Below are 24,369 nucleotides of genomic sequence, written 5' to 3'. Positions count from 1 at the left end.
CCCATAGAAGCAGAGATATCGGCATTCAAAGTTTGGGTTTTTTAATTTTTCGGGTATACTCCCCCGTTTGGATTTTTTTCAGAATTTTATTTTTTTTTTGAATTCGAACTAACTATATTAGCGGATTGTTCTCATCAAGTAGATCACGAAAATACCGGGTTATAACAGGATTCGATCAGAAATAAGGGAATGAGAGAACTTTGAAAAATCGGAAATTGTCACTTTTTGTCCTCGTTTTGGAAGCCAAAAATAGTGAACTAACTATACCAGCGGATTGTTCTCAATAAGTAAATCACGAAAATACCGGGTTATAACAGGATTCGATCAGAAATAAGGAAATGAGAGCACTTTGAAAATTCGGAAATTGTCACTTTTTGACCTCGTTTTGGAAGCCAAAAATGGCTAACTAACTATATCAGCGGATTGTTCTCAATAAGTAAATCACGAAAATACCGGGTTATAACAGGATTCGATCAGAAATAAGGGAATGAGAGCACTTTGAAAAATCGGAAATTGTCACTTTTTGACCTCGTTTTGGAGGCCAAAAATGGGCATCAAAAATGCCATATCTCGGCTATCGTAAAAGCTACGAACTTACGGATGGTCTCGTTGGATTCAGAACGATGAAACTAAGACAAAACCGTTGGAATTTTCCCGATAGCTCCCATAGAAGCAGAGATATCGGCATTCAAAGTTTGGGTTTTTTAATTTTTCGGGTATACTCCCCCGTTTGGATTTTTTTCAGAATTTTATTTTTTTTTTGAATTCGAACTAACTATATTAGCGGATTGTTCTCGTCAAGTAGATCACGAAAATACCGGGTTATAACAGGATTCGATCAGAAATAAGGGAATGAGAGAACTTTGAAAAATCGGAAATTGTCACTTTTTGTCCTCGTTTTGGAAGCCAAAAATAGCGAACTAACTATACCAGCGGATTGTTCTCAATAAGTAAATCACGAAAATACCGGGTTATAACAGGATTCGATCAGAAATAAGGAAATGAGAGCACTTTGAAAATTCGGAAATTGTCACTTTTTGACCTCGTTTTGGAAGCCAAAAATGGCTAACTAACTATATCAGCGGATTGTTCTCAATAAGTAAATCACGAAAATACCGGGTTATAACAGGATTCGATCAGAAATAAGGGAATGAGAGCACTTTGAAAAATCGGAAATTGTCACTTTTTGACCTCGTTTTGGAGGTCAAAAATGGGCATCAAAAATGCCATATCTCGGCTATCGTAAAAGCTACGACTTTGCGGATGGTCTCGTTGGATTCAGAACGACGAAACTAAGACAAAACCGTTGGAAATTTCTTGATAGCTCCCATAGAAGCCGAGATATCGGCCTTCAAAGTTAGGGTTTTTTCATTTTTCGGGTATACCCCCCCGTTCGGATTTTTTCCAGAAAAATTTTTTTTTTCGAATTCGAACTAACTATACCAGCGGATTGTTCTCATCAAAAAGATCACGAAAATACCGAGTTATAACAGGATTCGACCAGAAATAAGGGAATAAGAGCACTTTGAAAAATCGGAAATTTTCACTTTTTGACCTCGTTTTGGAGGCCAAAAATGGGCATCAAAAATGCCATATCTCGGCTATCGTGAAAGCTACGAACTTACGGATGGTCTCGTTGGATTCAGAACGACGAAACTAAGACAAAACCGTTGGAATTTTCCCGATGGCTCCCATAGAAGCAGAGATATCGGCATTCAAAGTTTGGGTTTGTTAATTTTTCGGGTATACTCCCCCGTTTGGATTTTTTTCAGAATTTTATTTTTTTTTTTGAACTCGAACTAACTATATTAGCGGATTGTTCTCATCAAGTAGAGCACGAAAATACCGGGTTATAACAGGATTCGATCAGAAATAAGGGAATGAGAGAACTTTGAAAAATCGGAAATTGTCACTTTTTGTCCTCGTTTTGGAAGCCAAAAATAGCGAACTAACTATACCAGCGGATTGTTCTCAATAAGTAAATCACGAAAATACCGGGTTATAACAGGATTCGATCAGAAATAAGGAAATAAGAGCACTTTGAAAATTCGGAAATTGTCACTTTTTGACCTCGTTTTGGAAGCCAAAAATGGCTAACTAACTATATCAGCGGATTGTTCTCAATAAGTAAATCACGAAAATACCGGGTTATAACAGGATTCTATCAGAAATAAGGGAATGAGAGCACTTTGAAAAATCGGAAATTGTCACTTTTTGACCTCGTTTTGGAGGCCAAAAATGGGCATCAAAAATGCCATATCTCGGCTATCGTAAAAGCTACGACTTTGCGGATGGTCTCGTTGGATTCAGAACGACGAAACTAAGACAAAACCGTTGGAAATTTCTCGATAGCTCCCATAGAAGCCGAGATATCGGCCTTCAAAGTTAGGGTTTTTTCATTTTTCGGGTATACCCCCCCGTTTGGATTTTTTCCAGAAATTTTTTTTTTTTTCAAATTCGAACTAACTATACCAGCGGATTGTTCTCATCAAGTAGATCATGAAAATACCGGGTTATAACAGGATTCGATCAGAAATAAGGGAATGAGAGCGCTTTGAAAATTCGGAAATTGTCACTTTTTGACCTCGTTTTGGAAGCCAAAAATGGCTAACTAACTATACCAGCGGATTGTTCTCAATAAGTAAATCACGAAAATACCGGGTTATAACAGGATTCGATCAAAAATAAGGGAATGAGAGCACTTTGAAAAATCGGAAATTGTCACTTTTTGTCCTCGTTTTGGAAGCCAAAAATGGCGAACTAACTATACCAGCGGATTGTTCTCAATAAGTAAATCACGAAAATACCGGGTTATAACAGGATTCGATCAGAAATAAGGGAATGAGAGCACTTTAAAAAATCGGAAATTGTCACTTTTTGACCTCGTTTTGGAAGCCAAAAATGGCGAACTAACTATACCAGCGGATTGTTCTCATCAAGTAGATCACGAAAATACCGAGTTATAACAGGATTCGACCAGAAATAAGGGAATAAGAGCACTTTGAAAATTCGGAAATTGTCACTTTTTGACCTCATCTTTGAGGCCAAAAATGGCGAACTAACTATACCAGCGGATTGTTCTTAATAAGTAAATCACGAAAATACCGGGTTATAACAGGATTCGATCAGAAATAAAGGAATGAGAGCACTTTGATAAATCGGAATTTGTCACTTTTTGACCTCGTTTTGGAGGCCAAAAATGGGCATCAAAAATGCCATATCTCGGCTATCGTAAATGCCACGAACTTGCGGATGGTCTCGTTGGATTCAGAACGACGAAACTAAGACAAAACCGTTGGAACTTTCTCGATAGCTCCCATAGAAGCCGAGATATCGGCCTTCAAAGTTAGGGTTTTTTCATTTTTCGGGTATACCCCCCCGTTTGGATTTTTTCCAGAAAATTTTTTTTTTTCGAATTCGAACTAACTATACCAGCGGATTGTTCTCATCAAGTAGATCACGAAAATACCGGGTTATAACAGGATTCGACCAGAAATAAGGGAATAAGAGCACTTTGAAAATTCGGAAATTGTCACTTTTTGACCTCATCTTTGAGGCCAAAAATGGCGAACTAACTATACCAGCGGATTGTTCCCAATAAGTAAATCACGAAAATACCGGGTTATAACAGGATTCGATCAGAAATAAGGGAATAAGAGCACTTTGAAAAATCGGAAATTTTCACTTTTTGACCTCGTTTTGGAGGCCAAAAATGGGCAACCAAAACAGCGGATTGTTCTCAATAAGTAAATCACGAAAATACCGGGTTATAACAGGATTCGATCAGAAATAAAGGAATGAGAGCACTTTGAAAAATCGAAAATTGTCACTTTTTGACCTCGTTTTGGAGGCCAAAAATGGGCATCAAAAATGCCATATCTCGGCTCTCGTAAAAGCCACGAACTTGCGGATGGTCTCGTTGGATTCAGAACGACGAAACTAAGACAAAACCGTTGGAACTTTCTCGATAGCTCCCATAGAAGCCGAGATATCGGTCTTCAAAGTTAGGGTTTTTTCATTTTTCGGGTATACCCCCCCGTTTGGATTTTTTCCAGAAATTTTTTTTTTTTCAAATTCGAACTAACTATACCAGCGGATTGTTCTCATCAAGTAGATCATGAAAATACCGGGTTATAACAGGATTCGATCAGAAATAAGGGAATGAGAGCGCTTTGAAAATTCGGAAATTGTCACTTTTTGACCTCGTTTTGGAAGCCAAAAATGGCTAACTAACTATACCAGCGGATTGTTCTCAATAAGTAAATCACGAAAATACCGGGTTATAACAGGATTCGATCAGAAATAAGGGAATGAGAGCACTTTGAAAAATCGGAAATTGTCACTTTTTGTCCTCGTTTTGGAAGCCAAAAATGGCGAACTAACTATACCAGCGGATTGTTCTCATCAAGTAAATCACGAAAATACCGAGTTATAACAGGATTCGACCAGAAATAAGGGAATAAGCGCACTTTGAAAAATCGGAAATTGTCACTTTTTGACCTCGTTTTGGAGGCCAAAAATGGGCATCAAAAATGCCATATCTCGGCTATCGTAAATGCCACGAACTTGCGGATGGTCTCGTTGGATTCAGAACGACGAAACTAAGACAAAACCGTTGGAACTTTCTCGATAGCTCCCATAGAAGCCGAGATATCGGCCTTCAAAGTTAGGGTTTTTTCATTTTTCGGGTATACCCCCCCGTTTGGATTTTTTCCAGAAATTTTTTTTTTTTCGAATTCGAACTAACTATACCAGCGGATTGTTCTCATCAAGTAGATCACGAAAATACCGGGTTATAACAGGATTCGACCAGAAATAAGGGAATAAGAGCACTTTGAAAATTCGGAAATTGTCACTTTTTGACCTCATCTTTGAGGCCAAAAATGGCGAACTAACTATACCAGCGGATTGTTCCCAATAAGTAAATCACGAAAATACCGGGTTATAACAGGATTCGATCAGAAATAAGGGAATAAGAGCACTTTGAAAAATCGGAAATTTTCACTTTTTGACCTCGTTTTGGAGGCCAAAAATGGGCAACCAAAACAGCGGATTGTTCTCAATAAGTAAATCACGAAAATACCGGGTTATAACAGGATTCGATCAGAAATAAAGGAATGAGAGCACTTTGAAAAATCGAAAATTGTCACTTTTTGACCTCGTTTTGGAGGCCAAAAATGGGCATCAAAAATGCCATATCTCGGCTCTCGTAAAAGCCACGAACTTGCGGATGGTCTCGTTGGATTCAGAACGACGAAACTAAGACAAAACCGTTGGAACTTTCTCGATAGCTCCCATAGAAGCCGAGATATCGGTCTTCAAAGTTAGGGTTTTTTCATTTTTCGGGTATACCCCCCCGTTTGGATTTTTTCCAGAAATTTTTTTTTTTTTCAAATTCGAACTAACTATACCAGCGGATTGTTCTCATCAAGTAGATCATGAAAATACCGGGTTATAACAGGATTCGATCAGAAATAAGGGAATGAGAGCGCTTTGAAAATTCGGAAATTGTCACTTTTTGACCTCGTTTTGGAAGCCAAAAATGGCTAACTAACTATACCAGCGGATTGTTCTCAATAAGTAAATCACGAAAATACCGGGTTATAACAGGATTCGATCAGAAATAAGGGAATGAGAGCACTTTGAAAAATCGGAAATTGTCACTTTTTGTCCTCGTTTTGGAAGCCAAAAATGGCGAACTAACTATACCAGCGGATTGTTCTCAATAAGTAAATCACGAAAATACCGGGTTATAACAGGATTCGATCAGAAATAAGGGAATGAGAGCACTTTAAAAAATCGGAAATTGTCACTTTTTGACCTCGTTTTGGAAGCCAAAAATGGCGAACTAACTATACCAGCGGATTGTTCTCATCAAGTAAATCACGAAAATACCGAGTTATAACAGGATTCGACCAGAAATAAGGGAATAAGCGCACTTTGAAAAATCGGAAATTGTCACTTTTTGACCTCGTTTTGGAAGCCAAAAATGGCTAACTAACTATACCAGCGGATTGTTCTCAATAAGTAAATCACGAAAATACCGGGTTATAACAGGATTCGATCAGAAATAAGGGAATGAGAGCACTTTGAAAAATCGGAAATTGTCACTTTTTGACCTCGTTTTGGAAGCCAAAAATGGCGAACTAACTATACCAGCGGATTGTTCTCATCAAGTAGATTACGAAAATACCGAGTTATAACAGGATTCGACCAGAAATAAGGGAATAAGAGCACTTTGAAAATTCGGAAATTGTCACTTTTTGACCTCATCTTTGAGGCCAAAAATGGCGAACTAACTATACCAGCGGATTGTTCTTAATAAGTAAATCACGAAAATACCGGGTTATAACAGGATTCGATCAGAAATAAAGGAATGAGAGCACTTTGATAAATCGGAATTTGTCACTTTTTGACCTCGTTTTGGAGGCCAAAAATGGGCATCAAAAATGCCATATCTCGGCTATCGTAAATGCCACGAACTTGCGGATGGTCTCGTTGGATTCAGAACGACGAAACTAAGACAAAACCGTTGGAACTTTCTCGATAGCTCCCATAGAAGCCGAGATATCGGCCTTCAAAGTTAGGGTTTTTTCATTTTTCGGGTATACCCCCCCGTTTGGATTTTTTCCAGAAAATTTTTTTTTTTCGAATTCGAACTAACTATACCAGCGGATTGTTCTCATCAAGTAGATCACGAAAATACCGAGTTATAACAGGATTCGACCAGAAATAAGGGAATAAGAGCACTTTGAAAATTCGGAAATTGTCACTTTTTGCCTCATCTTTGAGGCCAAAAATGGCGAACTAACTATACCAGCGGATTGTTCTCAATAAGTAAATCACGAAAATACCGGGTTATAACAGGATTCGATCAGAAATAAAGGAATGAGAGCACTTTGAAAAATCGGAGATTGTCACTTTTTGACCTCGTTTTGGAGGCCAAAAATGGGCATCAAAAATGCCATATCTCGGCTATCGTAAAAGCCACGAACTTGCGGATGATCTCGTTGGATTCAGAACGACGAAACTAAGACAAAACCGTTAGAATTTTCTCGATAGCTCCCATAGAAGCCGAGATATCGGCCTTCAAAGTTAGGGTTTTTTCATTTTTCGGGTATACCCCCCCGTTTGGATTTTTTCCAGAAATTTTTTTTTTTTCAAATTCGAACTAACTATACCAGCGGATTGTTCTCATCAAGTAGATCACGAAAATACCGGGTTATAACAGGATTCGATTAGAAATAAGGGAATGAGAGCGCTTTGAAAATTCGGAAATTGTCACTTTTTGACCTCGTTTTGGAAGCCAAAAATGGCTAACTAACTATACCAGCGGATTGTTCTCATCAAGTAGATCACGAAAATACCGGGTTATAAGGGAATCCGAGCAGAACTAAGAAATCGAGTATTTTTTCGACCTCGTTTTTGAGACCAAAAATGGGCATCCAAAATGCCATATCTCGGCTATTATAACAGCTACGACCTCGCGGATGGTCTCGTTGAATCCAGAATGACGAAACTAAGACAAGTTTTGAGCCCAAAAATGCCATATCTCGGCTATTTACTGGGTTTTCCTATGTTCCGCTTGGCGACACACCACCCGATATACACATTTACTTTATACTCATCATCAACATTAGACATTTACTTTATACTCATCATTGCAAGTAATTTGCAAATGTTGAAATGCAAGTTTTATTATTTATTTTCTTTTTGTAATTTCATTTTTTAATTACTATACATAATTTTTCTCGATGTGGTGAAATATTCTTTTTAAAAAAAAGATCTCGACTAAAAATTGAGATATTTCAAAAACGGTTAACTTCTCTAAAATGGTTTTTATGAGAACTCAAAAAACTATCTCTTTGATAAGAAAAAATAAAAAGCTACACTTTTACCACACTAATATTATAATACATTTATTGTTAATACTCCTTAACGCTCAGTGATAAAAGCCACTAAAAATTAATATTTTTATTTATTTCTATTTCAAAAAAATTCTCACCAAATCTATACGACATTAACTTTTTACATTAATAAAAAAAAATTAGTTATCTGAAATAATGTTACGTCCATGTTACATGGAGAATACTTATAATTATACGTAGGATTTAAAAACGTTAAAATTAAGACTGTTCTATTAAAAAAATTAAATTGGGTTTCGCATATGTCTCGTTTAAAGCTTTTTAGAATAATACTAAAAATTTCTATTTTTTCGTTAAAACAAAAATTGATTTGGGAGAAAATTTATTATTTTTAGATATCTTTTATTCTATATTATATTCTTCATTTACAAATGCAATATTTATTAAATTAAATATCAATTAAACTACAAGGTAAATATATTTTTTATACAATTAAAATAATTTTAACATTATCTTGAAATATGCCAATTAATGTTATGCTTTTGGTTTAACAAATAATTAAATTAAAAAAATACACTTCAGCCGATTACCATAAGTATATTTACTAACTTTGGTACATGTCTTAAATATTTAGACGGTCTAAATTAAAATAAAAGTTTACTAAACAAAACTAGAATAAGAATTTTAAAGTTACTTATTTTACTATACGTTCTTAATTAAATAATTATTTTTTGAGCTTTAAGGTATAACATAAGTGGATCTAAATAGCACTTATTTATTCTCGAGAGAAGTATCTAGAAAAACGGAGAATCAAGCCATATTCAATTACTAGTAAACCTATTAGAGTCTAAGATACATTTAGAATTATAAGACATATATATATTTTCTTTTACATAATTTAGAACTTTTGTTTAGTATAGATACGATAAGATACAGCTTTAGAGAATAATATAAATATTAAATATTATTCCTATATAGGAGCAAAAAGGTTGCTTTAGACCCTAATTGGTCATCAAGATTTGTGCTAAAACTTGTAAATATGCTCCCTAAATATATAAGTAAAAACCACATTACCAACACTTTGTATAGGACTTATATAATAAGAACCATTCAGTATAGTCTAAGTATGTGATACTCTTTCTTAGATAAAATCCTAAAAAAACCATAAAGAAAAAAACAACAATTTTATTAGGATGTGTGTTTATGCATTACTACACTTCTATAATAGCATAAAATCCACTATTTAGTTATGGTTTTTATTGGTCTTTTTAAAAGATACTATTACAAATTATATTTACTTATAAAATAATTGATCAAACATTTTATATACTGTTTATTTTTCTCCCCACGTTATGTAAACCATACATGTTGAAATACATAATTTGTTCTGGTAGCAATAACAGCTTTAACATCCCGTTAGAAAATAGAGACATTACACAAATCCGACATGTTTTATTGCTTAAATTGGTTACAATGTAATTTTCCCATGCATTTCATCCCTTAAGCATTAAAATATGAAAGACGAGCGACTTGGCATAAAGAAATAAAAAGAACGGAATCGGCTTACAAGATCCCACCCCAAAGAACGTATAAAGGACGACTTTGTCCGAAATTGCCACTATAAAAGTGATTTATGCAAGAGACAGTGCCTCGACTTTGCTTTAAAACTTCGGTTAATGATGTGCTAAGCAGATATATGACATAACCATTTAAAAAGGTCAATTCAGTCTTCAGTTAGTTAAATGTGGCGGGTTCTTCTGTCCATTTAATGATATCTGAAAACAAAATAAATATATATTAGAAATATTTTTTGTGTTATGTGGCTAAAAGTAAAAGGAGAGGGAAAATGCAGTAACATCCTGTGCATTTTCACTTTTATTTACACAAAGTTTAGTGTATAACTATCGATATTACATATCACATACTCACGACGCCACTGATTTATTTCAGAGACCTTCCATGTTTCTCTCTTTTCTTCACTGATGGCCGCCAGGATACGAAAGCAGGGCAAGAAGGGGCTGGCGCTGTCAGCTGTCATCGTATTTCATCCAAGACCCCTCCTGGCGTCTTTCCTAAAAAGGATCAAAAGACGCCCCACTTTAGATAAGGCTAAAAGCTTTTTTCGTTTAATAGGGCGATATACCCAGCCAAGGAATGCATACATGTGAAGATAAATTGATTTTTTTCTCGTAAATTTTTATGAGTTTGTTAAAAATTTATCTTTTAAATGGAAAAGGGTGTTCTTGCACATGACGTGTTTCATCTCTTATTAAAATGTTGTACGTCTGATAAATTCCTTAAATTCACTTAAATTCATTTAATTTTTAATAAGTTTCTAATAAGTTTAACTGAACTTTAACATATTTTATCTTCCAATGATACTACTTAATAAGTATCAGATTTTTATGATTTTTTGAAAAATTAATTTATTTAACAGAGAAAAATTTACTCATTCAAGACATGCACCATATCCTATTAAATTATGCCTTTATCAAAATAGTGTATGCTTTACAAATGTTAAGCCTATTAAAATTGTGATAAGAATAATTGTTTGGTGATACTTAGCTTCTGGTAATAAATCATTTTTAGCACATATTTTAGAATTCAACTAGTTAAAATTCTACCTCGAGTGATATCAAAATCGCGGGCATTAAGAACCTATAGCTTACGTTTTTTCCTCCATCAATGATATAAATATCCATAAAGGCAAAGATTAGCCTTCTCAATTAAGGTTTAAGCCGACTAGGATCTATGCTAACTAGGAAGACTGCTATAAGAAATTGGGTAACTAAAGGTTTACTATTTTAGGCGTACTTTGCAACATAAAGAAAGAAAATCCTGGTAGAAAGATATTAGAACAGAACCAGTTAGATTAGCATTCGAGTATCCCAGTTGTTTATAGGTTTGGCCCAAGAGATACACTATGCTCATTGGGTTGTTGAGAAGGACCTTGTTACTAGAATAAATATTATGAAAAATGAATACTACAATATCAAATAAAAAGTTTATCTTTCTAAGTGTTACAATGTGGTAAGAAGGATGAAGCATTATAGGTGTATTCTTTGTTCTAAAGCTGGCATTGCTGATAAAAACCATAGACCCCGAGATAGTAAATGTATGGCTTATAAATGAGGAATAGAGCAATTTGTGGCAAACATTAATTTTAGTACCTTCAATGGATAAAATATTTAATAACAAATTTTATCAGCAAAATCTTCATCATGACTTTAACGCTTCTACTGGGTCGTACAATTGAGCTATTAATAAAAATATAAATATTTTACTTCTGCAAAGTCCCTACTGTCATCGAATTAATGATAAATATATTTTTCCTTGCTCAGCTAATAGACTTCGGCTTCATGCCTCTCAAGACCATTAATTTTCAACTTGCATTTTAATTCTTGAGAATAATAGGTCTATTCTTAAATTGGGCCGTTTAGCAACTCATATGTTTTAGTTGGCGTCTTTAATTGGAATAGAGACGAACTTGTGTATATTCGTTTTGAACCTCGTTTTTATGTCTAAGACCGATTTGCACCCATTATGATTAATCAGCATTGATAGTAATGGGTATTATCCTTTATAAGTTTATAGATAATGAGATTGTTGAGCTTAGTAATGAATGAAATTTATATACACTTAATGAGCCATGTAATTGTAAGTATAAAGAACGGATATCTGAAAACAGATCCTTTGTAAGCCTAACACTGGTAATATTGAAGAACAAGAAGATAATAAGAACCTAACAAGAAGAGCAGTGGCTTTAACAATAACCTTCTTAAGCAAGTTGCTAATACTTGCTTAAGTGGTGGAATGAATAATTGGAAGATTTGAAATATAAAGTCAATAGAGCTAGAAAAGTCAAAATATCAAGTTGAAAGAGAAGTAGAGGAACGAAGACACATTATACGGGGATACCTGCAAGTAGCTGAAAGATTGAGAAGCATTATTAAGAGAACCAAAGACATTTTGGGGTACATTCGTTGAAGATAATTTATTAAGAGATCTTTGGAGTTTGCTTCAAGCTACAAGTAAATTTACATCACATCATATTTTAAGCATGGTTGGCGGTGCCAGAACTATGAACTTCAGAGCTCTGCAAATGAGATCGTATCAAAATTTATTCCAGATGATAATATGGAATCAAATTCTCTTGAGCAGTTCTTGATTAGAGAGCAGGCTCCTATGTATCATTCAATCAAACCTCCTAATTTTGAACTGGAATTAAATGAAGTAGTTTTAAACTACCTTCTCGGCATCAATTGTAAAAAAGGTCCTGGGCCAGATGGTGTGCTGGGAATTGTTGTCAAGGATGTAGCTGTCAGAGTTGCTGACTTTCTAACCAGTTTGTTCAATGATTATTTGAATTTTTCATACAAGAGTCTTTAATTACTATATCCAAACCGGGCAAATTGGCTAACTATCTCAAGTCTCTGAGACCGATCACGCTTCTTTTCATCTTGGGAAAGGCACTGGAACACTTTCTTAAAAATAAGAATTGAAACGGCCATTATAGTTTTATTAAATCACATTAAGAATGATAATCAGAGATATAAAGCTGCTAGCTTTTTAGATATTAAGGGAGTTCTCACCAATGTTTGGTGGCATATCATTATGGAATCTCTTAAGAATAATAATTTGCCGTTAAAACGTTTTAATATAATAACTAATTATTTACATAGTAGAACGGTTCAGTAATCATTTGGTTATTCAGTATTCATTATTAAAGAGCTCCAGAGGGGTTGTCCTTAAGGTTCAAAGCTTAGTACAAACTTGTGGAATCTAGTCATAGATGTGCTCTTAGATAAATTTTAAGTTAAAGACGCTTTACTTTTGGTATATGCGGATGACCTGGTCTGAGGAGAAGGAGTAGGCCTCATTCGAGAGCGATGCTCTTCGAATTATTTCTTATATGGTTAAATTGCCTTTTTTCACATATTGCTTTCTTTTTTGAAGGCAAAATAACTTTTGTGAGAACTAACAACAATTTCAAAAAAGTCTAGTCTCGAGAACTATCTGTGGTGCATACTTTACAACATCTACAGAAGCTGCTGGCGCTTAGGCTAACATACCTCTATTAGAAAAACCAATTGCTGAGAAGATAAGAAAAGACACAAGAAAGGAGTAAATATTGATAGATATAATCAGTAAATTGTGGCTAATCCGAGGCTCTCTAAAAGGGTTCTAAATAACACCCTCAAAAATTGTACTACTAATAACTAGTAAATGAAATGGCAAGATGCACATATTGGTAGAACGACTTTTAAGTTAATTACTTATTTACAACCAAAACAGAATCTCGATATTAAATTCAATAAGAAAATTAGGCAAATATGAACATAAAATGAAATAAGGCTATATGAACATGGTCAGTTTGCATGCTATTATAAACGTATTGGTGTCTTGGATGACCCTTGAAGTGCAGCCGGATCGGCTACATAAAAATGACTAATATAATTGATACGGTTATCCATAGATTCAAGTCTTGTATGAACTTCTTTAGAGAAAAAGTCACAAGAAGAACAAGTATTGCATTCGCAGGCATGGATCCCCGATCAGATCCTGTTGCTGTTGTTAAAATCATAGGTCATTAAATATGCTCGAGCAATTTGTTGAGAAGCGATTTAACCCTTAAAAACTCATTTGCCTTATCAGAACTATATTTTTTAGTCACACTGTAAAATTTTACTTAATTCAAAAAAGTGCCTAAAAATAAAACACTTCTGAGAATAATTATAACAAACTCTCCTCGGCTTTCTCAACAACACTTTATCTTCTATATTACCAAAAAAATGCCTTAAAATCAATACCTAGTACTCTATTTTTTACCAATTTCCTAGAGACGAGAATATTATGATTTACCAAGTCAAAAGCTTTAGATAAATCTAAAATCGTAGTAGCTACAATGTTGTAATTCTTAAAAAGCTAATAGCCACTTAACTTTAGCGTTTAGATATATAAAATGTGTGACCATAGAAAATTGATAATTAGGTCTAATAAATCACTTCAGGTACCTTGGAATTACCAAAAATCAGTTCAATTTTTCTATATCTTTCAGGCAGTTACTGACAGTTTTTTCATGATGTTGAATACTTTAAGAAATATTTCTAACCTTCCAAGCAGTTAAATCCATCCATTTTCATTTTATAATATGTAGTTGCTGATCTTCTTAAGTTACTCTATGCAGTACATTTTTAAAATATTCCAGGCAATCCATCCAACTAAATCCATTTTTTAATAAAAAACAATTATGTTAGACTGACATGCGTGGTGGTTCAAATAATTATCTAATAATGCTGTAATATTAGAAAATTACTTGAACTTGATTTTTATATTTGTTTACATCCTGTATAATTTGTTCTGTACTCTGATAACTTTGATTGAACTTTGATTTAGTCTACTTCCTAATGATACTAAATAACCCGTAACACTTATTTTTATAGAGTGTTTTTAAAAGTTTATCTTTTTAGCGGGGAAAAGTGTGTTTGTAGAAAACGAACATCGTACCTTATTAAATTATGCTTTTAGCACAAATTAAATATAACTTATATTTAACATAATACAAGTTTTTAACATATTCTACGTCTTTCGAAATAGTTTTGAACTTTAATTTATTTATTTTCTGCACACGTTTTTTAACCTGAATAATTAGTTGCATTTCATAATAAATTTAACTTAACTTTATTATATTCGATCTTCTAAGAATACCGAATACCTCTTGAAAATTAAAATGCGACATGACATCTATTCGGATTGTTCATTATCTAGGATACAAATCCATTTTGACCTTTATTTATGTAAATTTAAACTTTTTAAGTCGACTCCCCATCAGATTAAAATAAAATTATAATTAACGATACACATAAATTATTTTCACGTATAAAAGTTTCTGAGTGTATTTTTAATGAAGCTTATACTGGGGCTAAAGGCAACCGAAACCAGGCCATAAATCCTTCCTAGCAGTAGCTATAAATGCCACTTAAGAAACGCTAAAATGGCTGAAATCAGATATTTTAGGTTTGAAACTTGAAGAGGGTGGGAATATAATTAAGCTATATGGGTTTCATGCAAAATTAGAAGTAAAAGAAATAATAAAAAAAATCATTTCTAAAAAGTGTGCAAAGGTATCTAATCTAATAAATTTATTGTATTTTAATTCAGGAATTATACTCTTTTTTGAAAATCGTCAATTTCTAAACCCTTTTTATAATATGATAATTAAACTAAACGAAAAATACATTTATAGTCAAATACAATCCCCGATTTATTATCCATATTTTATTTTAATGCAATCGGTTTCCCTGATCAGCATGTAAAAACATAAAAAAGCAAAGTAATACACAAAAAAATTATGCCTCATATTAAAATTTAATTCATAATAAAATCTAAAATATATGGTTATTCCGGCCATTTCGAAACTGCTGCCGGAAATATAGGACTGCAATATTAACCTTATAAAAAAGGGATATTTCAGGACTTTTAAGCAAAAAAAAGAACTAAAATTTTAGTTTTGTTTTAAAGGAATAAAAGCATTTTAGGGCTAGTGGTAATAAAATAAATATTCAAATAACAAATTCTAAATTTTCAACACCCTCCTTCGCATTTTGTAGAAAATTAGACAAGGTTTCAGAGTTAGGTGTTTTGGAAAGTATAAGTGTTATGACCGTCAAAGTTTGCGATTTCTTATTTATGGGGCTAAAAATTGACTTTTAAGATTTAGTTTCAGATGCCCTGTAGATCAGGAAAATCCCAAGTTATTAAGAGATCTATATAAAATTTTAGTAGTTTAAGGGATTTGAAAATGTTGAAATAAAATAATTTGATTTTATATTTAATGGCCTCAACAGTATAAAAAATCGAATAGCTTAACTAACAGAAATAATATTAATTTTTGGAAATTTCAAAATGGGCTTTTAAATGTTTTTTTAGATCATAAATTTGGTTTAAAATATTCAAGATATTAAAAACTAAGTTTTACAATATTGAGGATAGTTTTCTTGGATTCAAAAGGCCAATAATATAAAAAGACTATAAAAATTAAAAAAATATTTTTTTTCTCATAGTTTCGGAACTTATTAATAAAAAATCAACTTTTTTTTTATTATATTTTTGATGACATCAGCGGGTTATCATGCCCTGTAATCACACAAATTCTGCGATGTGAATATTTAAGTAAAATTTTATTTATTGCAGGGTTTTAAAAATTTAGAGAAAAAATTATTTCACTTAATTTTTAGTTACATAAGGCGACTGAATTATCCATTACAGATTACAAAAATACCGAATTATTAAGAAAATTAATTAAAATTTAAACAAATAATGAATTTCTGAAAACCCCAAAATGTTCCTTTTTGGACGATTTTCTTAGACTCTAAAATTGGTTCAATGATCAATTTTTGAGATTTCGGAAACTACAACTACTCCAACCATGATCTTGTAAAAATAAAAGGCCAAGAATATAAAAAAATAATTAAAAATATAAGGAAAGTTCATGGTTTTTCCTTAATTATCATTCAAATTTGACGGATTTTAGGTTAGTAATAATGAAATAAATAATTAAAGAATACATTGACTAGAGTTCTTTTAGGCTGACAAATGTTAACATGTGAATGAAAAATTTAATAAATTTGTGGTCTTGCAGATTGATGTCTGTTTGACCTCGAATCAAGTTCGATCGGAAAACGGTATTTATATCTCCTGGTTTAATAATAATTTGAACAGGATGGGAGAACAACTTCCTTTTTTAAGAGACGTTTATAAGCAGTACCTTGCAAGAACTGGCTCTAAGTAGGTTTGGAGCTAGGTTGCCATCAAGTTATAAGAGGTGCAGCAAATCTGCAAAATGTATGTGGAAAATAATAAATCAAAACTAGTTTTAACAATTTTTGCTTGTATATAGCTCATGATATGGGCGGATTGGTTCCAATCCGTAACAATATCCTTAAACAGGCATTAGTAAATCCTATCTTTAAAAGAGGTTATATCTTTTCTAGAATTATAGTCCGATTTTTTTGTACCAATTTATCAAGTATTTTTAAAAAATGCATTGCTACTCAAATTCGTCTATTCAAATTACATAAACTATTTCAACATAAATAAATATTTTACCAACTGTCAATTAAACTTTAGAAAGAGTATCAACACGATCCTGGCAATAACTGACCTGATAATCTAGCCTCCTTTAATGAAGGATCTGTTTATGCATCACCGTTCCATAACTTTAGCAAGGCTTTTGATAGCGTATCTCATGATATCTTAATAAATAAGTTAGTGTGACAATAGCATCAAACTACTAACCTTCTATTTGGTGAAAAGAGCGCAGCATGTGCGGTATGGTAGTGCTACATCGCCAAGAGGCGATAAACGAAGGGATCAATCGGTTTTTGGTCCCATCTTCAATTCTCATTGGCTGGGATATTCGTCTTTTAACGTATGCTGTTCTTCTGCCATGTTACATCCTATGCTGATTATTGTTAAACAAGATTTTCTAGAGTTTAACAATACCAACTGTATAGTACTCGTGACAACTTCATTACGCGTCTTTTATTAATTGTAATTGAATGTAATTCTATCTTATTATTGGTAAACAATACACGAATTCTTGACTAATACACCGCCACCGTTTAGACTAGTTCTTTGTGATCAAGACAAAGATGATTTTATCATAAAAGCAACAGAAAATATTTTTAAAGACTTAACCGCTTTTGTACGGATGCCTCCAACATTTTGATAAAAAAAGGAATCTATTTTTTATGTGCAGTTTCACAAGATGTGGGTATACCGCTCCTGTATCTAATGAATAGATTTTCTTGACCAGCAGCCTTTCTATCGTCTAATTCTTTTTTAGCTGCCTTGCCAGCATCTTTCTCTAATAATATTGCATTCTTTCAATTATAGGATCTCTAGTGGAGATCATTAACGAATTACGAAGCTCATTACTAGAGTTGAAGGCCAGTTTCACTATGTTAAGGTTACATAATAACCTTGACTGGCCAGGTCGATTAGAATCAGACATCTCTGACCAAGTCAAAGAAATTACCAAGCAAACGAAAGGCATTACATACGTTGGATCCGTGATAATTAATACAACCTGCTAATAGGTTGAAGTTACATTCAAGAACTTTATAAATCATAATATTTTGACCCCTATCTATGAGTTGGTGTACTTTATAACATACAGGCAGTGATCTTTGGGCTACTATTTTCCAAAATATTACCTTCTCTTTAAGAGCAGCAATTTGTTTTTCCATGCTAACAAACTTTCGTACAAAAATAGGGACGCTTTTAAACGCATCACGACAGGTGCTGCAAAAGTACATGAGTTTCTGCACTATGTTACCTGTATCTCTGAAATATACGAACCAGAACATTTTTCCGCTACGCGTCTTCTGGGCTGGGAGTCTAAAATCACGATTCGACACGATTACTCGATATCACAGATTCTAAATAAAAATTTCAAGCGTGAGTGTCTTGCGGATTGCCTAGTTTTTAACGATTTGTCGACGACACGCTTGGGTATATCGTATACACTAGACGATATAGCTTCTTCCTTTTTTAATACGTGCATAATGTGATAGCATCCTTTTTTAAACGTATTTGTTTCATTTATTGTTTACCAATAGCTATACCAGATTTTCATTAGTATATCAACAAGCTTTCTTAAACACAACAACTAATAGATATAATTTGATCCTATTTTCCACAACCTTCTGTTAATAATAGAGGCAGAGGAAGTAGAGTTACCATTAAATGGGCAGTTTTAGTATGTCAAGATTTTATGCCGCAGATTGTTACCAAAGAAGCATTGGACAAGATTTTAAATTTGGAATTAGCGAAACTACTACAAGTCGTTGGATCCATAAAATTACTGAAATTATTAACAATCACCTTGCTGACCGATTCATTAATTTTTCAAATATAAGAGATTAACATTTATAGAGAGATTCAATTTCCCTGGTGTGCAATCCTATTGATTGCACCCATGTTGTTATATTAAAACCAAAAGTGGATAAGCATATCAAGTTTTTGTGATTATCCATAAATTCAATTATTATTTTCCAATGGATAGTGGTGGTTTTAAACGACATTTTTTTATTTAAAAAAAATAATATAGGCATATATCTAAATAAAAAAACACGAAGGTGAAAAAAATTAACAAAATAAATGAAAATTCTTAGTGTTTGTCAATAGAAAAGACAATTGACGTTTCCATCTGTCAAATATTAGGGAAAATAACAAGTATATACCAAGAAGCCTAAATCAAATCGAATAAAACGAGCTTAGCCAACGATTGAAATTTATAATCACATCGAATTCGAAGTCATGATCGTATCAAAATCGAGTTGGGATTTTAGAATCCCAGCTCTGGATCGGCAGCTGTCACATGCGATTATTTGCGGTTCATCAATTCCCAGATGTTGTAAACAAGTGCTACAATTATTGGACATTATAGCCTCAAAATAGTATCCTAAAATAACTCAACAGTCTTATGAATCAGATCCTGTTACATAAATTGGACAATGTATAAAAATTTCAAGCGTAAAAAAAACTTTATATTAAAATAATACTTATTCTTATACCGAAATCAAGTATAACCTATTCAGACCCATTGCATCTATGTGCAAGACTCTTGCATCTCTTTAGAAGATACCGACACCGAAAAGCTGTTTACACAATAACGGCTTGGATTGTTTTAACACTTGGCGCAAATACGATTTGTGAATTAAATTGTAAACAACCGTTAAAATAATTTTGTGAGCTTAAGTAAATTTACTGACTAACACATACTCGTATATGTTTGGCATATTAGATTTATGCCTCTTTAACAAGTTACCATGTGCACGAAAGGCAATACTTTATTAAATTTAGAGTAAGATAATTAAATAAATGTAATTTTAAAATTGACAACTTAACACATTAAATAGTTATTGATTTAAAAGCGGACCCCCTACAATCTGGGATTGGCCTGTTGTAATATCCATATCAGCAGGATGCGTGGATACTTCATCTAATCTGACATTTCTATATGGGGAAACAAAAAAGGGAAACGCGATGACTTTTACGACCAAGTCAGATTTACTACGGGCCCGAATTACATTAAAGCAGGTTGTCGAGAAAAAGAACAAGGTTTGATAAGATTGACTATAAATTTTGTCTTGAGACGGGTAAAAAATATGGGTAAGGCGGACCCAATATGTACGAAGGAAGAAAGGACAAAGGATTTAAAAAATATCTTTCATTTTGAAATTTGAATATATAGTTTTTTACAAAACAAATTTTTCAATAGCAATTAGATATGTTTTTGAAGGTGGTAGACAATGGTACAGTGAAAACATCTTGTCGGACTTGCATTGTCTTATTTATTTAATGTAACACGACGTTTCGGTTGGTAAGTATCTCCAACCGTTATCAAGTGTAAACTGAATCAGTTTACATTGCATATCAGTTACAGTGTATCAGTTTACACTTAATAACGGTTGGAGATACTTACCAACCGAAACGTCGTGTTACATTAAATAACATTGCGTTTGGTATTTGTCCATTAAGATTTCTTTGTGTAGAATTACGTATTTGTGTATAGATCATCTGTTTGAAAAATTGGTTGATTTTATGAATAGTTTGATCAGGTTTATCATCGGGAATGAAGGGAGGGTATTTATTTATATTTAATTTACTAAAACCTCCATTTTACAGTGAATTTAAAGTACATTGATCTGCTAAAATAAACAATCATAGTTTCATTTCTGTTAAACTATAACAAATACAGAATAAAAACTTTAACATAGTTGTATACCCTAGAAATAGAAAAGATTATAGCACGGACCATTTACAAAACTTTTAATATAGAACGAAACAATAACAGTAGGAATGTTTAGGTTATAGCTAATAATTTAATAAAAGACATAATAAATATTTTATAAAGTATGTGCTCTTTCCGGCAATTGGGACGGAGAAAGATGAACCTGTATATGTCTCATCTATTTCTTAAGTAATTTAAAGTAGTTGAAACAAGTTTCAACGTTTTAGGACAACAATTTTTTGCCTTCCACGTAGTGGATAACTCGAAAAGAGTTTTTAAAGTTATTTTTATCAATTTGTGTAGATTATAACTGACGAATATCAAAATAAACATTTTCAAATAGAGGTTCGTTTCTGCTGGAACTGCGGAAAAGTTTGTAAAACTAAATTTTGAAAATTTGATTGTAGATTTTAGGTACCAGCAAATAGAAAAGCCAGGCTTAATTTCAATGGAGTGCTCAGTTCCATAAGGTGATTTTGTCTGACCCATTAACTCTTCCTAGTAATTAATGCTGCACCACAAATTATTAAAACAAGAAATTTAAAATACCAATCTTATTAGTAAAATTGAGTATACTTTAGAAAATGTCTTATAAATTTGTGTAATTTTTTACCAAACCAGTTCTTCATTTCCATGATTTAAGCTAAAACTCACATATTAACCTCATAGAGAAGAGAGTTATTTCATTTCTCAGATAATCAATCAAGACTCGAGACCGATGTGATCGAATCATGATTTATAATAAGATAATATTTATGATAAGACTTGATTTTTGATGATTTTCAAGACAAACATGAAGAGTTTTTGTAGTTTGTTTTATTCCAGCTGAATAAAAATTATAATGCTATTTGTAGACAATACAAATTTCTCCAGATAATAACATCACTTCTCTTTTCTTCAAGACAGTTAAAAATGAGATAAAATTATTTTTATCATAAAATATTTGCATAAGGAATTGAGAACGCATGACAAAAAATGCTTGATAGGGATAGCTTGTATGTGAGGATTGCCTGGCATGAATATTAAAGAATTCGAAATTCCATCGTTGGCCAAACTACATTTGAAAATGTTCAATATTGGATGAGGTTATTAATTTCAAAAGAGTTCAATAAATATTTTATTGACAGCATTCTTGAAATTATAAGAAGCATTTCTAAAACTTCTCTGTCTTTGGAAGCTTCTTAAACGCAGTCCCTAATATCGCATATAGTGATTTTTTATTTTTTGAACAAATCTCTATGACCTACATGATGATATAAAAAATGTTGGACCAGGGAATAAAAAAAATCCTATCTCGATAATAATTTTAAGTTTATGAGTGAGAGCCTATAAGAAATAAATCATTAAAACTGGATGTAAAGAAGCAAGTACAAAAATATTGTAATGTCAATACAATTTTAGTGTTAAATTAGTCTGGTTTCCGTGATTGTCATTCATGTGAATGTTTCTTTATTAACTAACTGGACGGGGGAAATTTCGTTTTGGCTATGCTTCTTGATTTAAAAGTGCTTTTGAGACAGTGGATAATCCTGAAGGTTTTTATTTAAAAAAAATAAAAGGTTTCGGTTTTGGACAGAACATTTTAAATCTTGTTTAACACACTTCAACAAGTAAAATTTAATAACAGTGTGCCACAGGGATATAAAAATAACGCACCGAGCACAGTGGGTGCGTTATTATTTTTGCTTTGTATGAACGACGAAATTTGAATTTTTGCAATGAATTGTTAGCCAATCACACAATGGAACATTTGACTGGAAAGGATAATAAAACAATGCAGGAATTTACGAAAAATGATTTAAGGAATATATTTAAATGGCTTCACGGCCTAGCGTAATTTATACATAAATACTTCATAATATAAATTTTGTTTGTTGGAAAGAAAAGTAGGTTATCTGTTAATGTTACAGATGATATTCAAATTTGTATAAACAATATTGCAGTATGCTATAAGTTATTGGGAGTTATATTCGACTTTAATTTAAATTTTCATTTCATACATACATGGCGGTTATGTAACACAAAATTAGGTACTCAAAAAGTCAGTTTTATATTAAGGGTAGGATAAACTTCGTCTCCAGTCTTTAAGTACCAGATTATTTGAATATAATGGAAGCAATTCACACTGAGTTTTGTTTTTGACTTCCCTATAACTTGTTTAACTTAAAAATCGACCATTTACAGCTTGTGCAAAATAGAACAATTAAAACTATTTTTACATGCAAGAAATTTATACCAGTGTAATTAATGCTAAAGCTGTCAATGTTGTCAAAAAATAAAATTTTAATGACAATAGATGGAAATAATTAAAGAATAATTAATAGATGGGTGTAATTTTAGGCAAATTCCTAATTCTATACTTTATAAAGGTTTAGCTGACTTTAATATGTTACCAGATTTTATTAGAAAATGTACTACCCTGAATGTATTTAAGAAGGGAGTGAAACCCCATTTGTCGTCCTAGTGTCATTTGGTGTCTTTTTATTATTGTGTTTTTATGTTTTATTTTATTGTTTTATTATTTTAAAGTAAAATGCGAGAAAATGTTTTTATAATTAACTTAAAGTTTATGACATTTTTTATTATTTTAGTTTTAGCATTCTTATTTTATATTTGTTCATTATTTTATCTATACATATTTATTAGGTTTAATTTATTGTAAATGTAGCATTTTTGATAATTAAATATTATGATTAGGTGATTATTTTTGTTATAAAATTTTATAAAGAATGTCTTAAATTCGAGACTCATCATTGACATCTCGGAAACTAAACGAGATACGAGGTTGGTTAAATAAAAGCAAAGTTGGACAATTTGGTTCTCAATAAAACGCCCTTTTAAAATTAAAAAAAAATCCGAATACTTCCGAAAATTCATGAAAAAAAAAACGAATATTTACAATTTCAATTTAATTTTTTTGCTAATATTTATAGTAATTTACCTCAATACGAAAGGTTTGTTAAATCAAGGATTAAATATAAAAGACGCGTCGGTCGAGGAAAGGAAAAATTATCTTAAATATTGTAAGTTCAAAAACTATTACACAGTAAAAACTAAAATAAATAGTTACATGAAATAAAAATTTTTGAGCTTGAATAAGAATTTTCTCACAGTTTCATTGCCGTGAATAAGAGCCTGGAGAACTTTTAATAATTGGGAATAAAGGCCTTACAAAATTCATACTAGTCAAACACTGGTTGCAAAATAAAATTAATAAAAGTGCCGACATCCTAAATAAAATTAGAATCGAAATCAGTTTTTCAATAAATGGACCTTTAAATAGACATAACGAACACTACTGCCCATTTTTTCTGGATGAATTGTTTAAATGAATAACGTAAACTATGCAGGCATCAGAACGGTGTATAATAATGGAAGATGAGTTTATGCACCAATTTGTTAAATAAATTGTTTTCCAGCAAATGGATTGAGAACCACAGACCCGTATGTTGGCTCGCTAAAAACCTCGACTCAAACCCTTTAGATGTTTTCAGCTTAACCTGCTAATTTAAGTGAGTCTTTAGGCTTTTTCATTAATGCGCTATTGTAAAAAAAGCTGTTTGTAATTAATTCTATAATTTTTTTAACACACGTGTTTTTACGGAAAAATCTAATAATATGAATTTTTAAAAGTACGATACATCATTGCTTTAGAAACAAAAAAGGCTTCTAAGATCTATAATAAAAATTGTAGGGCCTTATTTA

General features: G+C 32.3%; 1 protein-coding gene across 3 annotated transcripts in view; it reads right to left on the bottom strand.

Moving 5' to 3' along the window:
* LOC126735861 (NADH dehydrogenase [ubiquinone] 1 beta subcomplex subunit 2, mitochondrial-like) overlaps positions 1-24,369 on the bottom strand; it is a 490,931-nt gene that overhangs the window by 71,041 nt on the left and 395,521 nt on the right. The window contains exon 1 of one of the 3 annotated variants that reach the window (XM_050439950.1): positions 16,896-16,908. The exons of the other annotated variants lie outside the window; for them this stretch is intronic. The gene's annotated coding sequence lies outside the window, so the exon portion shown is untranslated. Of the gene's footprint in view, positions 1-16,895; positions 16,909-24,369 lie in introns of those variants that run through there. 3 annotated transcript variants of the gene reach the window in all.

Source organism: Anthonomus grandis, chromosome 5, assembly GCF_022605725.1.
Source record: "Anthonomus grandis grandis chromosome 5, icAntGran1.3, whole genome shotgun sequence".
Taxonomy (NCBI): domain Eukaryota; kingdom Metazoa; phylum Arthropoda; class Insecta; order Coleoptera; family Curculionidae; genus Anthonomus; species Anthonomus grandis.
Note: the sequence above shows the minus strand (reverse complement) of the source record. Positions and strands in the feature narration are given on the sequence as shown.